This window comes from Myxine glutinosa, chromosome 1 (assembly GCF_964187855.1).
Source record: "Myxine glutinosa chromosome 1, kmMyxGlut1.1, whole genome shotgun sequence".
In the NCBI taxonomy this organism is placed as follows: domain Eukaryota; kingdom Metazoa; phylum Chordata; class Myxini; order Myxiniformes; family Myxinidae; genus Myxine; species Myxine glutinosa.
Genome location: NC_136261.1, coordinates 191,762,498 through 191,778,652, shown reverse-complemented (window position 1 = coordinate 191,778,652; position 16,155 = coordinate 191,762,498).

The window sequence follows — 16,155 nt, the reverse complement described above, 5'->3', positions numbered from 1 at the left end:
TGGAAGATCGATCTTCAGAAATTTTACGAACGAATGCTATCAGACAGGGCATTCTGCTTGTGAATCAACAACCTGACTTTGAAGCACAAATCACACAATTTATATAGATGGGTCAGGAATCAAACCCAAATCACACAGTTCAAAGGTAATTGTGCTACCTGGGCACTATACTGTCAGACTCCTAATCTACTATATAAGAGGGATGTCTGTCTGTGTGTCGCCATTTTTCTCAGAGATGGCTGAACGGATCTTCGTCAAACTTTCAGAGGTTCATCACTGAGTGCCTCGGAGTGTTTTAGTCCAAAAAAAAAATTGATAAAAAAGATCGTTTTTTTGGAGTTAAAAAATATAAATCGCTCGATAGTACCTAAGCTTTTTAAAATTAATGACAGTTATATACAAGTGCACATTCGAATAAATAAATACAAAACAATCACCAGACATTTGAACACAAATAAATCAAACAATTCCGGAAGTGTACGAAGTTGGTAGTACGGCTTCTTCTTCTTCCTGTTCGGCATCACACTTAACGCAGAAACGGGATGAACGCCACATTCACCAGCATATATTTAACGAAAAGGTGATGAACCCACTTCCTCCCACCACCAACTTAACATCCACCAACGAATACCGGCAGATAGGACACTATGTCTCACATCCATCAGAGGGATGGCACACACATTGATGAATCACCCTGCTTGTGAAACACCGGAATGACAGTTTATAGCTGGGTTAAGATTCCAACCTAAGATAGACAGCTTTGAGGTGATTGTGCGACTGTGCGTATCCCTGGGCCATCATGGTAGCCACCACAAGTCAAAAAAAAATAATTAAAAGTTTGATGGATGAATGTTACCAATAGTTAGGCGGATATGTGGCCAAATATAGGAGGATTGTGGCTTTGGTGGTAAAAGCACCAAAATTGGCACATTTGAAGATTATTATATACTAAACGATTTCAGATATAGGGCCAAGCTCAATTTTTTCCCTGGATGCCCAGAAATGTCAAAATCCAATATGGCCGCCGTTCAAATTGTGAGAAATTATGAAGTCTAATATCTTCGCCAATAAATGACATAACTTAACGAATATAGTATCTATTTATATGTTTTCAGCTATGATGAATTCAATGGAATCATCGTTTTGATGATAACATGTACACAAATCAATATGTCAGACAAAATATGTAAATTAGTTTGCGAAAAAATGGGAAATGCAGCAATTTTTCAAGGTTTAGAAAATAATTTAACACACATGTACAAACAATCACATACTTTTTGTCAAATAATATGACACCATAATATATAACCATGTGTGTATACCTTATCACATACATGTATATCGTTATTCAAAACACTAACATAGAAATGAACAATATTTTTTTAATGTGACCAGACGAGGAACAAAACAGCATATCAACAAAATAAGCAAAACAAAATGTTGAATAGACCATATATATCAAAGAAAAAATCTAGCACTGAGTGGCACACTTATTGACACATTTACTGTATAAAAGAACGTAATTTTTGTATATAATTATAACTGATACCAATAACTGGACAAAACCTACACTACAAATCATTTGGTAATTACATACGTGTAGATCTACGTGTCCACACAAATCAAGAATAGTTAGCAACGGAACAACTAAACAACACAACTTAATGGCTATCATTATGATCACAATTACCAGCGCAGTTGCAGAGTGATGTGCACTTCAGATCAGCTTTGACACATTTTCAGAGTCCCCTGCATCCCTTCTTACAGCCACACCGTAGCAACTCTGAACAGGACACTGCTGCTTCTGGCAACAATGTCCACAATGGCTCCCATCCTCATGAAGTATTCTTTTTCCATCCCTATGACTCTGGCGAAGGAACATCTGGAGCTCGTATGTGTGCCTGCCCCCAAACATGTCCTCCCTGGTAAATGGCACGTTTTGCGTGCTGCAAAAGCGCTGCGCTAGTTGGTGGGATGGCATCGATGGATCTTGCTTTGGTAGTGAATAGATGTCTCCTGGCTGAGTCAGCAGTAGCTTCAAAACTCGTTCTGTCATATAGCAGCACTACGTACGACTCTAGTACTGACATACAATCATCATTGAAGCTTGCTGGCATTGCAACAAGTTTCGCAAATACTGCAGTAACTGCATTGAATGATTTCCATGTGTCAAAGGCAGTTGTCTTGCCCCTTCCAGCAAAGGAAGAGACCATGTCACAACCGGTGAATGCGTGGAACATGGGAAGAGCTCGTGCCTTTTCTGCACCCAAAGATGTGGCGATTTGATGAGCTGGGATGTATCGAAGGTGTTTGCCAGTACCAAACGCTTTCCAAAGTTGCGTGTTCTCGAGTTGCACAACAGTCGAGACAGCCAGGATGACGACATCCGTGTCCACTGTACGCAGCATCAGCCTGCGATAACCTTTCTCTGCTGCATCCATGATGTGCAGAAACATTCTGGTGTCGGCCTCTTCATGAGTACAAGGTGCCAACGATGAGACATCCTGATGAACACGAGAACAAAGCACATTCTCGCCGCATGTTGAGAACACTTCCTTCTCTGTCGAAAGATTTTCCACCACTTGATGTGCCAAGAAATCAAAGAGCTCAGTCTTGTTGTCATCTATTCTCAGAAACTCCTGCCAGTTTCCTGGGATTGAGTTGGCTGTTGTGACACGCCTTCTGACGCCCTTTCCTCGTTTCTCTCTTGTTGTATACTTTAGACTATCTTGGCGATACACATCCCAAATAATGTCAACTCTGTTGGATTTTGCCAACTGTGCCTTGATGTACGGCAGGAACACTAGTGTGGTGTAGTCTTGGAAGGTTTTCGCTCCCACTGGCCTCAGCATATTGACGATAGCAGCTCCATCCAGTATGATGACGTCGACTGTTGGCGCCTCGCCTTCAGATGTACAAAGCTTCTCTAGACAGTTGGTTAGATCCGCTTTGGTACCAAGCCGTAGTTTTCCCAACTGAGACAAGGCTGGCGGGTATGCATGGTTTTCATGCTTGAAAAAGTTTTCCAAATCACCGTCACGTGTTTGGCATGCGATGTAAAGCCTGGAGAACAGTGCACAGTCACTCTTGAGCGATGCTACCAACTGTCGCTTTGGATGGAGTCCTTGTGGGTGGCCGGCTGAACAAGGCCGATCTGTTTTTGGGAATCGTATCCGATACAGGTGTTGTTCGCTCAATTAACCGCTGAGTGACATAGCTGTCATATTGGTCCTGACCCAGCTTCTCTATCCCACGAAAAGTTTTAGCTACAGCTTGATCTGGGATGTCTCTGGTATCTAGAACCAGAAGGTCGCCACTGTCTTCCATGAATGGATTACCGAGGTCTTTGATTACTTGCACAAGAGCCCTGATCTCGCTGGCAAAGGAGACTCGTGCGGATGGTGTATGCTCATGATGCCTGACTTGGTCTTTCCCAGTGTTGTTATCCGAGCAAACTGTTTCGAAACTGTCTATAGCCCTCGCGATTTCTGGTCCAGCTACCATCCACCTCAGTAGAGCTCTAGGATTTTGCATCAACCCGATTGCCCCACCATCTCCCTTGACGATTTTGTTGTTTTGTTCATGTGCCTGGTCGATAGCCATGGCTGAGAAGGGGCGAGTCGTCTTATGAACAATGAAGCTGCCTTGATCGAACTCCTTTGCTACTTTGGGAAGTCGTTGGTGTAGTGTTGTCATATCACGTATGTTGCATGGGAACCCATCGAGCATAGTGAGTGTGGTCCAAGGCAAAGAACCAAGGAGCTAATGCCTTCAGCACAGGAACGTAGAGTGAAAAGTTACCATCACGAAGTGACCGGACATAGACCAGGAGGAGACATTCCAGGTGCATGACCATATACCAGTAGTGGAACTGTGGAGAAACCTCAGCTTGCTTCACACACCAATCATCAAACGACAGTGGTGCACTTGTTTCCATGCTATACACATCATAAGCTGTGTGGAGCAAAATTGATAATGCACTGGAGGTGACTTGGTGTGCATGTCTAGTGCGCTTGACATGGGCACCTTTGAGAAAGGAGTCAGCCGTTCCTGCTGTCGCAATACCTGCTTGGGTAAGAACATTTGTCCAGCCACTGCCATCCAGCAAATCCCCGAGAGTGGTCGAAGCAGCCATTTCTATATGCAACCCTCCAAGTAGGATGACAAAGTTCTCTTCGCCGTACACTTCTGGCCAGTTCCATTGGATGAGCTTTGCGATCGCGAACAAAGGCTGATCTACTGTGAGCACAGGAATCTGCCCAGGGTTCAGATGTTCGACAGCTTATTTTATAACATCCATCGAATGACGAATCATGGCCACTGACTTTGAGTCGTCCGGGAACAATGGCAGAAGTGATGTGATGGTGACATCGAAGTTACGTCATTGGTTTTTATTCGAGTGGAATGCAGCCCAAGCAATCGGATCATCAATATTTTGGACCTGTTGATTTATGAGTCGCTGTGTGTTTTTCTGCCATTTCGTCTCGTCTTCAAGAGCAGCCTCCAGAGGAGCAGTGTTACTTGTGAGTGGACCTGTCGTCTCTGGGATTTCTGGATCTTTCTTTCTAACTGCCACTGGAGTCAGGATCGTGTAGGTTTCCGGAAGTTGTGGTATCTTCTTGTTTGTTGTCCCTGGTTGTAAGTTAGCTCTTTCTCGCTTGGTGCCATCAGTCTCTTTTTTACGATTTTGGAACAGCGATATGCCAGTGCCATGAAAGGAATCACGAGCAGTGTTCGAGCTGGGATTGTGGTCAATGTTATCCACCGCCGCAGTCGTGAAGAGACCATCTCGAAGAATGAGGGGGCATACAACACCATCATTTTCATATTGGCTGGCTGCTTCGTTGGCCATATCCATGTATATATCCATAACCCTGTCATATGATATTGATAGTCCGAGATGGAACAAGGTATCAACAAGTTCACATTTTCGTGTGTGTGCATGAATCATCATACCGAGGTACAGGGTGTCTCAAAATACATGAAACCCATGTCACTGCTAATAATTCTGCCAATATTAATGTTCTTGTTCTTTTTTTCAGATTTGAAGAGAGGAGACCATAACAACTAATAATTATCAATCAAAATGCCTTGGACAAAGGAGGAAAAAATATTTTGCGTCACTACTTATTTGGAGACGAAATCATTCAAAACGGTGCAAGCAAAATTTCGCAGGAAGTTCAACTTCAACAACTATCCCCAGAAAAACCAAATTTATCGTTGGGCACACAAATTTCAAGCCACTGGATCAATAAACAACCTCAAGAAGAAGGCAGAAACACCCAGTTCTGGCAGGAAGCTGACTGCAAGATCTCCTGACAATGTGAATGCGGTGAGACATTCTGTCGGAAGGAGCCCGAAAAAGTCCATCCGAAGACGTAGCCAAGAGCTGGGTCTTTCACGTGCGTCAGTGCAAAGAATCTTGATCAAGGATCTTCAGCTGTACCCATACAAGATCCAGATCAAGCATAAACTCACACCAGCTGACATGGCAAAAGGTGTTGTGATGTGCCGGTGGTTCGAGAACAAGATCGAAGAGGATCCTGACTTTCTTGATGATGTTTGGTTCAGCGACGAAGCACACTTCTTGCTCTGTGGGCATGTCAATAGCAAGAACAATGTGTTCTGGGGCACACAAGCCCCAGACGAGGTGCTTCAGAGGCCCTTGCACTCTGTGAAATGCATGGCCTGGGTGGCCATCTCAAAACATGGCATAATCGGACCGTTTTGGTTTGAAGACGCAGACGAGGAGGCAGTCACTGTCACAAAGGAGCGTTACATTGTGGTGCTCAACAAGTTCTGGAGGGGACTTGGGAGACGTCGTGGTGTGAATCGAGATGTGCAATGGTTCCAACAAGATGGGGCAACTCCACATACAGCCAACATCATGATGGAGTGGCTGGACCACCGATTCCCTGATCGGCTGATCAGCAGGCGCCGCGAACCCGAGTGGTCTCCGCATTCACCCGATCTGAACCCCTTAGATTTTTATCTCTGGGGGTTCTTGAAGGACCACGTGTATGAGAATCGTCCTCAATCCATTTCTGAACTGAAAGTGGCCATCACCCAGGAGATTCGTGCCATCAGGAAGGAAGAGTGTGTCAGGGTGATTGACAACTTCGCTCGTCGGCTTCAAGTGTGTCTAAGGCGCAAAGGCGGTCATTTGGAATATGTGCTCTAATAAATGTATCCTTTGAGCAAGAGACCTCAAATCTTCAGTTTTTTAATTGTTATCATATCAGCTTCCAGGAAATGTAATCTTTTTGGGAGTTTCTTGTCTGAGTAATAAATTATTATCATGTTAATGGGTTCCATCTATTTTGAGACACCCTGTATATTGGCAGCGGCGTCTCTCTGTTCTTATTGTGATGAGTACCAGTGGAACCTCGGCGTCTTTTCATGTAGCTGTTGTACTGCAGCAATTGTGCCATACTGAGCGTTGCATGTCTCACCTTCTCAGTTTCTTTATTCATAATGTTTGGGCCGTCCATTATCATGCTAACTAGTGCCACCAGTGACTTGGGAACAGCCTGTTCTTGGCAGCCTTTGCTAAAGGACCCATCAAATGTTGCTTGCATTTCCAACATATCTCGACGAATGAGTTGTGCTGCCTTAGCTAAACATATAGTTTCGTCGTCGCAGTTATCCACACTGGAATTCATCAGTGCAAATCCGACATCATCATCAAAACTGAGTAGAACGTCTCGGCCTTGCTTGTAGGCCCGGATTCCAGGGACATTAGCAAGTATTCGATCTTTTAAGTCTGAAGAGTGGATACGGCCAGTTACCTCAACCCCCAGGTGTCTCAGTCGATCAGTGTATAACTTGAGAAGATCTGACAACTTGAACATTGGGTCAACCGATTGCTCTACCATCTTTGTGTCTTCTATGTAGCCTAAGAGTTCCGCCAATGCTCTGCCATGAGATACTCCATCTGTGTTCCTTTGTCGATCTACGGCTGTTTTCCTACTGGCTGCGTTGTACAATTTCACAAGGCATGGTGCATGATATTTGGCATCCTGTGCCACCAGGTCGCCGGAGCTAAGTTTTGCAATGAGTTCTTGATCTTGAAGCTTCAGGGCGCATTGCTTAACTCGATGGGTCAGTTTGGGCATCATGGCATCATGCAGAGAGGCATGTTCCGTTGCAACTTCATCACAGAAGAAACATACATGACCTTGAGAAGGTAGGTCTTTTCGTGAAAACTGTCGCCGCGTGTAAGGGCGATCTTGGGTGTCACTTTCACATGGAGGTATTACAGCTGTCTGAAGTCGTGCTAGACGACTTGAAGAACACGTCAAACGGCAAGATGAGTGCCACTGAGCGCTATGTTTGGCAAGTGTCTGAGGGATACCATCGCCATCATCTAATTGTGCTATGTCCACGTCAACTGGCTGTTCACCTAATTCTCGAAACGTTGTTAAATTGTCACCCACATGGTCATACCCAGCCCCAACATCTGTCCTCTTCGATTTTCCTGGGCACTGGAGAGGCTCTGAAGAATGTTCTTGGCAAAGGGCACAACGACTCCAATTGATGGGAGGATAGCCAACTGCCGATGTAGATGGTTGCAGACTGACATCTTGTATGATCTTACATCGCTTCTTCGCCGGCATGGTGGATTCTACTTCTGATCAGTCACCTGAAATAAGAGAAGTATTATATTAATATATATTATATTATATATATATGTTATATATATATATTATTAATATATATTATATATATATATTATAATATATAATGTATATTCTATCTGAAAGCATGTACAACAAGTCGTACAACATGATAAAATGTCATATTTATGCATCAGCCACGACATATTTATCATGAATATCAGCTTAATCGGGATTTTAATGCCTTTTAGTGACAAATGAGTGGTGCCATTGGCTTCCTTATGTGTGAAAACATATAAAACGATATGTTATTCATGTCTATGTGATATATATTCAGAATGATATGACGTAAAATAGATTTTCACGATTCACATGGCGGCCATCTTGGATTTCCCCACTTTATGGGTGTAAAAGGAAAACATGTGCTTGGCCCTATATCTGAAATCATTTAGTATGTCATGATCATGAACTGTGCCAATTTTGGTACTTTTACCACAAAAGCCACAATCATATCACATAACTGCCTTACTACAAAGGCATTGCTTCTCTTTGCACGTGACTTAGGACCCGTGTGGTATGGACCACCATTCCAGACCAGACTGACTTGGTAAAGTTGAATCATCCACCTTGCAGTGCACACCTTTGCACTCAGCTCCACGTTCCTGGTCCCGTGTGTCGCGCATGCGCACACCAGACTCACATATATCACACAAAGACTACAACAAGTAGCGAAATATTCAAAGTACACCACCCGCATGCCAGATAAATAAATAAATAACATATGCTCCAGTGTGTGACACATGAAGACGGAATTGGGAGAAAGTGGTGTACAATAATTGATTGATTAATTGCGTAATTAAAATAAATAAAAAATAATTGTACATAATTTTTTTAAATCAATTGGCTAATAGCATATAGTAAGGGAAACATATGAAAATCTGTTAACTAAATTGTTACCAAAAAATTTCTTCACCAATATGTTTGTAAAGGTGTGTAATAACATGTGTTAAAATGTTGAAGGTCAACTCCCGTGGGAAACCCAGAAAAAAAGCTGTTGAATTCGGGTACCGAAAAATTATTTTCGAGAATTTTTATTTTTTTAAATCGGCCCTTAAGTAACTTATGAGGGGTCAAATAAGGGTTTTTCATGATTCTGAGTTGATTGTTAACATTTATATTTCACCACAGACACTCCTTTGTGGAAAAATAATTTCTAAATATATCTCATTTTCTACTTTGCAGGACATGGAGTCTAGCAATATGGATGAAGACGTTACTCCACCTGTGCTCAATTGCTTCATCTGTGCACGCTCGGATACACCAGCTGAAAGGCTCATACAGGCAACTCCAAAGGGATACTCAACTTTATTGAAACAAGCAGAAACTGTCGAAAATGTTACTGTTGTGGAACGTATGAAGGAGGCTCAAAAGGAAGGAAAACTGAGGTACCACCAGAAGTGTAAAAATGATCTGTACAACAACTTTGTTGCAACCACCAAGAAGTCAGCTCAAGCATCAAAGGCAGAGAAAGAGTCATCAAAGTTGAAGAGAAGACGCACTACTTGTGAGTTCAGTTCATCAACTGGCTGCAGTTCTAGAAGATCACAGTCAGTTGACCTCCTGTATAAGGATGTATGCATTCTTTGCAACCAACCAGCCCAGCTCTACAAAAATAATCCAGCACAAGCTAGAAAGAAATACAGAGTGCCAGATAATTTGACTGCAGATACACTGAAGGCAAGCTTGCTGAAGACAGCACGGAGTCGCGGGGATGACTGGGGCACTGAAGTCACTGGACGCCTGGAAGGGATCAACGACTTGGTAGCAGAAGAAACACTGTACCATTTGCGATGCAAACTTATGTTTGCGAGAGGTGACAGTTTGTCCAAGACTGATGAGGAAGGAAAAAGGAAGAGAGGACAGAGGAGTATTGATGAGGAGCGAGAGGCAGTTTTTATTGAATTCTGCGAATGGTTAGACTCAGAATTAGAGCATGGGGTAATGAACATGGACCAAGTCCATGAAAAGCTGCAGGAGTTTGATCAGTCACCAGAGAAGAGCCTTTCTTATTCAAAGCATTGGCTAAAGATAAAACTTCTAGAGAAATACGAAGACACCTTGTATTTCACAACACAGGAAAGAAGGGCAGATGTACTCTGTCTCAAAGATGGCACCGACAATATTCTGCGAGAGCATCATGCTAATCTTGACCATGGAGATGAGAAGACTCAGATCATAAAGACGGCACTCAAGTTCATATCCAATGATATTGCCTTGATTGATTTAGGTCCAAAGTCATACCCCACCACACACAGTATGACTGACATCGATAGTCAGCTGACACTTGTTCCTGCGAGCCTTCAGATGTTCTTGAGACCGATTGTCAAGACAGACGAAAGAGTTGCCGTTTGGGGGCAGAATTTTATTAAGGCCTGTCGACCTCGGTCTGGAGTATTGCCACACCAAATGGGGCTTGCCATACAACTTGATCATAGATTTGGGTCAAAATGGATGCTCAACAAGTTCCACCGGCTAGGATACACCGAGTCTTACACGGAGACACAAAACTACAAATACTGCTTCCTTAATAGTAGGAGTGGAGATGATGTTCCAGATACTTCTGGCACTCTTTACACCATTGTGGAGGAAACCGATGAACAGATCAATGATGAGGTTGCGGTTGATGCTGCGCTTGAGGATCAATCAGTGATGACAGCCAAAGTGCCAGCCAGTGAAAGTGAATTGTCAAGTAATGATCAGGTGGTCTTTATGGAGGTTGGGGAAACAAACAATGCAGTCACTCAGTTTGTTGGAGACAATATAGATTTAAACATTGTCTCTATTCACGGAAACACTCCCTTTCACTCAATGGGTTGGATCGAAGTCACCTCTCCGGCACCACCTTTGCCAGATCCACAGACAACAGCAGCTTTCCCCCGGGTGAAGTTGAAGGCACTCGACAAAGCTAAGATCCTGAGAGGAACTGAAGTAAAGATTATTCCATTTACGAACAGGAAACAGATAGGAACGAACGCGATCATGTTTCTCCCCCTCGCTGAGCTTTCCTCCTCCCTGGCTCATGATCAGCCACTCCTCACTCCAGGTGACACACGCTGGGCAGCGGGGTGGGTGATCAAAGCCAACGATCCTGAGTTCCCACACTCCAACTGGAATGGCTGGATGAAGAGAATCCATGCTAATGATGCAAAGCAGAGCACACAGATCGAGTTCCTCCCAGTTATTGAAGGAGACCCTAATGACCTCAACACCATCTTCACCACTCTGAAAGAGTGCATACGGCGCGCTGGGGTCGCTATAGTGACCTTTGATCTTCCGATTTGGCTGAAGGCTGTGAATATAATAAAGCAGGCAAATCTACCCGTCATTCCAAGGTTGGGTGGTTTTCACCTGCTGAAGTCTTATCTTGGATCAATGGGTAACATCATGGAAGATTCTGGACTACTAGATGTGATCCAGTTGATCTATCCTGGAAGTACGACAGCCAACCACATCATGGATGGAGGATGTTTTGACAAGGCAATCCGTGTTCACCTCCTCATCGATGCAGCCATCTATCAACACATCATGAAACTTGCCTTCACTGAGGAGGAGCGTGGTGACATGAAGACCTTCATGGAGAAGGTGGCTGATGGGAAGATGGGAGCCAGACACTCAGACCCAGTAGTGCCAGTGTTTGAGCAAAGGTTTGAAGAAACCTTCAAACGACTCGCAAAAGGAGGAAGAACACCTGCACTCTGGGTGGAGTACCACCACATGGTAGATGTGATCAAGGTCTTTATCAGAACCGAGCGACTTGCAGACCACAATGGGCATCTGTCCTGCATTGTTACCAAGATGCTTCACATCTTTGCCGCTGCAGGCCATCATCAGTATGCCAAGGGCGCACGGCTGTACTGTCAACTCATGAAGGAACTAGAAACTTTGCCTGCTTACAAAGACACCTTAGAACGTCTCACTGCCCACGGGAACCACGTTGTCCGTTACTCAAGTCATGAGTGGTCCGGCACATGGTGTGACATTTGCATTGAGCAGACATTAATGAAGGCAGCCAAGTCACAAGGTGGACTGAGCAGAGGAAGAATGAGAAACAGTTTTTCTGGCCACAAATGCTGGGTGCTCACCCTCAGTGAGCTACTTTGTGTGTAAATGTAAAAGTGAAAATATAAATGTTAACAATCAACTCAGAATCATGAAAAACCCTTATTTGACCCCTCATAAGTTACTTAAGGGCCGATTTAAAATATAAAAAATTCTCGAAAATAATTTTTCGGTACCCGAATTCAACAACTTTTTTTCTGGGTTTCCCACGGGAGTTGAACTTCAACATTTTAACACATGTTATTACACACCTTTACAAACATATTGGTGAAGAAATTTTTTGGTAACAATTTAGTTAACAGATTTGTGAAATATCTCATAAAATGCCCTTACTAATACCTAAACCACCAGTGTTTCATCCGAAGCTGTAACTTTTTGAAAATTAAATAATTTATCGAAGAATTAAATATTTTATCGAATAATTAATCAATAAATCAAAAATTCCCTTTATAGCCAAATCACTGTCATTGTCGAGTCCAAATACCAGGTTCCTAGCATAAACAGTACTTGAGATATTGCCCAGAAGAGAAAGAAAATAAATTAGTAATTAATAAATCGATAATAATCAAGTAATTCATCAATTCATTGATTAATCAAAAATAAAAATACCGTTTTTGCCAAAGCACTTGTTCACTTGTGTACCCAAATTTCAGCTTCTTAGCTCAAAGGATGGCTGATATATCGCCTGGATACCCCACAGATGAAAGACCGTCCCCACGATATACAACAAATCGACGCAAACCTGCACCGTCCCCACGATATACAAAAAGTATATGTAAAACAAAACAACCCAGCCCGCTTTGTTGTTTGCCCTGGACCAACAGAACAAATGGAGTGAAAACTGAAAACTCTTTCGACGGGCGTCATCCCAGGGCCCTCTTTGGTGCCCAGCGATGACGTCATGCAGTGCCTGGAAATGGAATATGGAGGGGCAGATACAATACTTGTAATAACTAGATGGTATTCATAGAATACTTACCCGACACAGTCAACTTGGTGCGAGCCAACTTTTCTGTTTTGTTTATTTCATCCAATATGGCTGCCAGACCATGTGACTGATGACATCATAAATTTCCATTCTCCAATATAAATGTTGCATAGATCCCGCTCAAATTTCAAAACTGATCGGATTAAGCATTTTACTTGTAGAATTATGACGTCATAATTAAGCACCAATAACGTCATCATTAACAACCCTTATTCTGCATGCGGAGTTCTTTATAATGAGTCATGTTTCAATTTTTTCCATGGAGCGGTTTTGAGGATATAGAGGTGCAACGATTTTCGGTTTTCCAAGATGGTGCCTGCACCACGTGACCTATGATGTCATAATTAACATTTAAAAAAAATCTACAACAGGAGTAGCTCCTATGGTGAAAATGTCGTGTCTATCAGACCAACAGTTGCAGAGAAAAAAAAAATTCATACAGATCTGATGAAGCGTTATACTTGTAGAGTTATAACGTCATAACAAAGGCACCGATGACATCATCATTGCATATTTTATTCCCCATGGGGAGAACTTGACAATGAGCCATGTTTCAAATTTAGCTCCACCACTGAAGGTAGATGGATGGAGTTTATGTTTTCACTCCTGTTTGATTGTGTGTCTGTTTGTGAACAAGATATCTCAAAAAGTTGTGGTTGTTCTCGAATGAAATTTGGAGGAGAGGTTGCGTATGTGACAAGGACGAAATGTGTGTGTGTGTGTGTGTGTGTGTGTGTGTGTGTGTGTGTGTGTGTGTGTGTGTGTGTGTGTGTGTGTGTGTGTGTGTGTGTGTGTGTGTGTGTGCGTGCTCACATCACAACATAATCACAAAAAAAACCTTCGCCATTTCCTGTGTTAGTTGGCCTGAAGATCCGGATTCGGATCCGGCTACTAGAATTTTTAAAGTGATAGGGCCAAAACCATTGGGACCATTGGGAGATGGGGCCAAAAACGATACATAGCAGGATATCTCAAAAAGTTATGGCCGGATTCAAAGGAAACTTGGTGGAGAGATTGGGTGTGTGACAAGGAAGAATTGTTTCAATTTTGGTGAAGTTTCGAATCCGGATCCGGATCAGATAATTTTTTAAGTGATTCTTCGCCATCGAGTGTTATGGCTAAAACCGATATATAGCAGGATATCTCAAAAAGTTAATGACAGATTTGGACGAAACTTGGTGGACCAGTTGGGTGTGTGACGAGACCGAATCGATTCGATTATGGTGAAGATCTGAATATGGATTCAGATACGAGAATTATTTAATTTTTAAGTAATTATTCTTCACCATTGAGAGATTGGGCGAAAAACAACATTATGTAGCATGATATTTAAAAACAGTTATGGACGAGTTATGACTAAACTTGGTGGACGAGTTGGTTTGGTGACAAGATACAAGCCGATTAGATTTTGTTTCAGGTCCGAATCCAGATTCGGCCTATCAGTGGAATACAAAAGTAAACTGCTCATCCTGGCGGAGGTATGCGCTCTACCGAAGGCCGTTCTAGTTTCCAGAGTTGTTTCGGAGATATAGAGGTGCAACCTTTTTTCCAAGATGGTAATCCGTACCACGTGACATATGATGTCATAATTATCACTAAAATTCCACAGAAGGAGGTACGCAACTGATCGCTTAAACCTGCTGGGTAATGATATTAATGCCACCTCACAACTATCCTACCAGTCACATATTATATAATATCCTGAATTGCTAATAATGGACCAGATCGCACTCTCACATGGTGTTTAAGCACCAAACCGAGCAACATCACAAATGAACTTTCACCTTTTTAACCTCTATCTGCCCTGAATAAGATAGTTTATTAATTAACGGTACCGAAGGAAATTGAAAATCGCCCAGGCCTATACATGATGCAACTATACAGTCGAAAGCAATTTCAAGCTCCATTGTATAAACTTGGATGGGTTGAAGCAAAACTTGTGATGTGGTTCATTCAGTTTCAGCTGAGAGAAAACAGCTGACGTTCGTAATAAAGGTTACCACGTATAGATGTCAGGATGGTCTTTTGAGAAGCAATGAAAAAACTGACAATTTCCTAAAAAGTTTTGAGGTCACGCTTCCATTTACAAACGAATGTGATCAACGGCCGAACTTCATTGCAGTTCTCGTGGTTTTTTATTAACTTTTCTTTTTCTATTAGGAATTGCTGACATATTGCAAAATGAAGAGTATTAAGGACTTGCAGTACCATTTTCAAACCTGGTGTTGGGTTCAACTGTTTATGTGGCTGGCTTAAGATCTTAGGGTCTTGAGTTCAAGAAGTGATATGATGGTTAGTTCGATGGTCTGGAATTTCAGGACAAGGTGAAAATTGATGTGACATGCAAGCCTGGTATACACATTGTGTGCTGTGTACGGAATACCTGTTTGGTGCATGGTCTTTCTTCTTTTGGCTTCTCGCTTTCATATTGTAAACAAGAAAGAGCAACAAGAGATTGCAGGCCCTCACCAGGACTTGTTTTAGTGGTTTTTAGGCTTTTGTGTTAACACAAATATGGCGGCCAAACCACGTGACCGATGACATCATCGTTATTTTTCTCCACCAATTTATCCCTTAGGTGACACGCAAATTTCATCTTGATCATCAAGTCAATCGGATCAAAATTGAGGATTTTAGAAATTCGAAAAAAAGTGGTGGACCTTTGGCCGAAGTTGACCTTTTGGCCTACGCTGATCTCAAAAATAGTGGGTGGTTAAATTCAGTTAGCCGATATGTAAATCCTATTCAAATTTCAAGTCAATCGGATGAAAACTGAGAATTTTAGAAATTCGAAAAAGTGGTTGACCTTTGGCCTACGTTGACCTTTTTGCCTAAGCTGATCTCATAGTGTGTGGTTTAATTCAGTTAGCCGATGTGTAAATCCCATCCAAATTTCAAGTCGATAGGATGAAAATTGAGGATTTTAGAAACTTGATAAAAGTGTTTGGCCTTTGGCCTATGTTGACCTTTTGACCTCAAAAATATTGTTGCGGTTTTGAATTTTGGTAACAGTGAGTATAATAAAGGTTAAATTCCCCCCTCATAGTTCATCACACAAACAACACGTAGCCTCGCGTTAGTTCAGTTATTTCATAGTATGTGTAAGAATAGACCTTTTCCTGTGTTAGTTTTGCGTTGAGTAGAGTAAGGAGAATAGATCCTTTCATCACTTCCATTGTCCTATGCCGCCTCCACCGCCTTACGTCTCTTAGGGCTGCCTTTGGCTTTTTGGCGCGAATTAACACGAGGCCGGCTAGGAGGGTCGGGCGGGACCAAATGAGGGCGGCAGAGAAGCTGAGGGTAAGCGTGATCCACCAATCAGGGCTCACAGGGCGTGGTTGGAAGATCGAGAGGTTCGAGAAGGTTCGGGGCGTACCGATATAAGCCGTTGCGCAAAGCCCCCAGGAGGACGGACGGGAGGACTCGCGAACA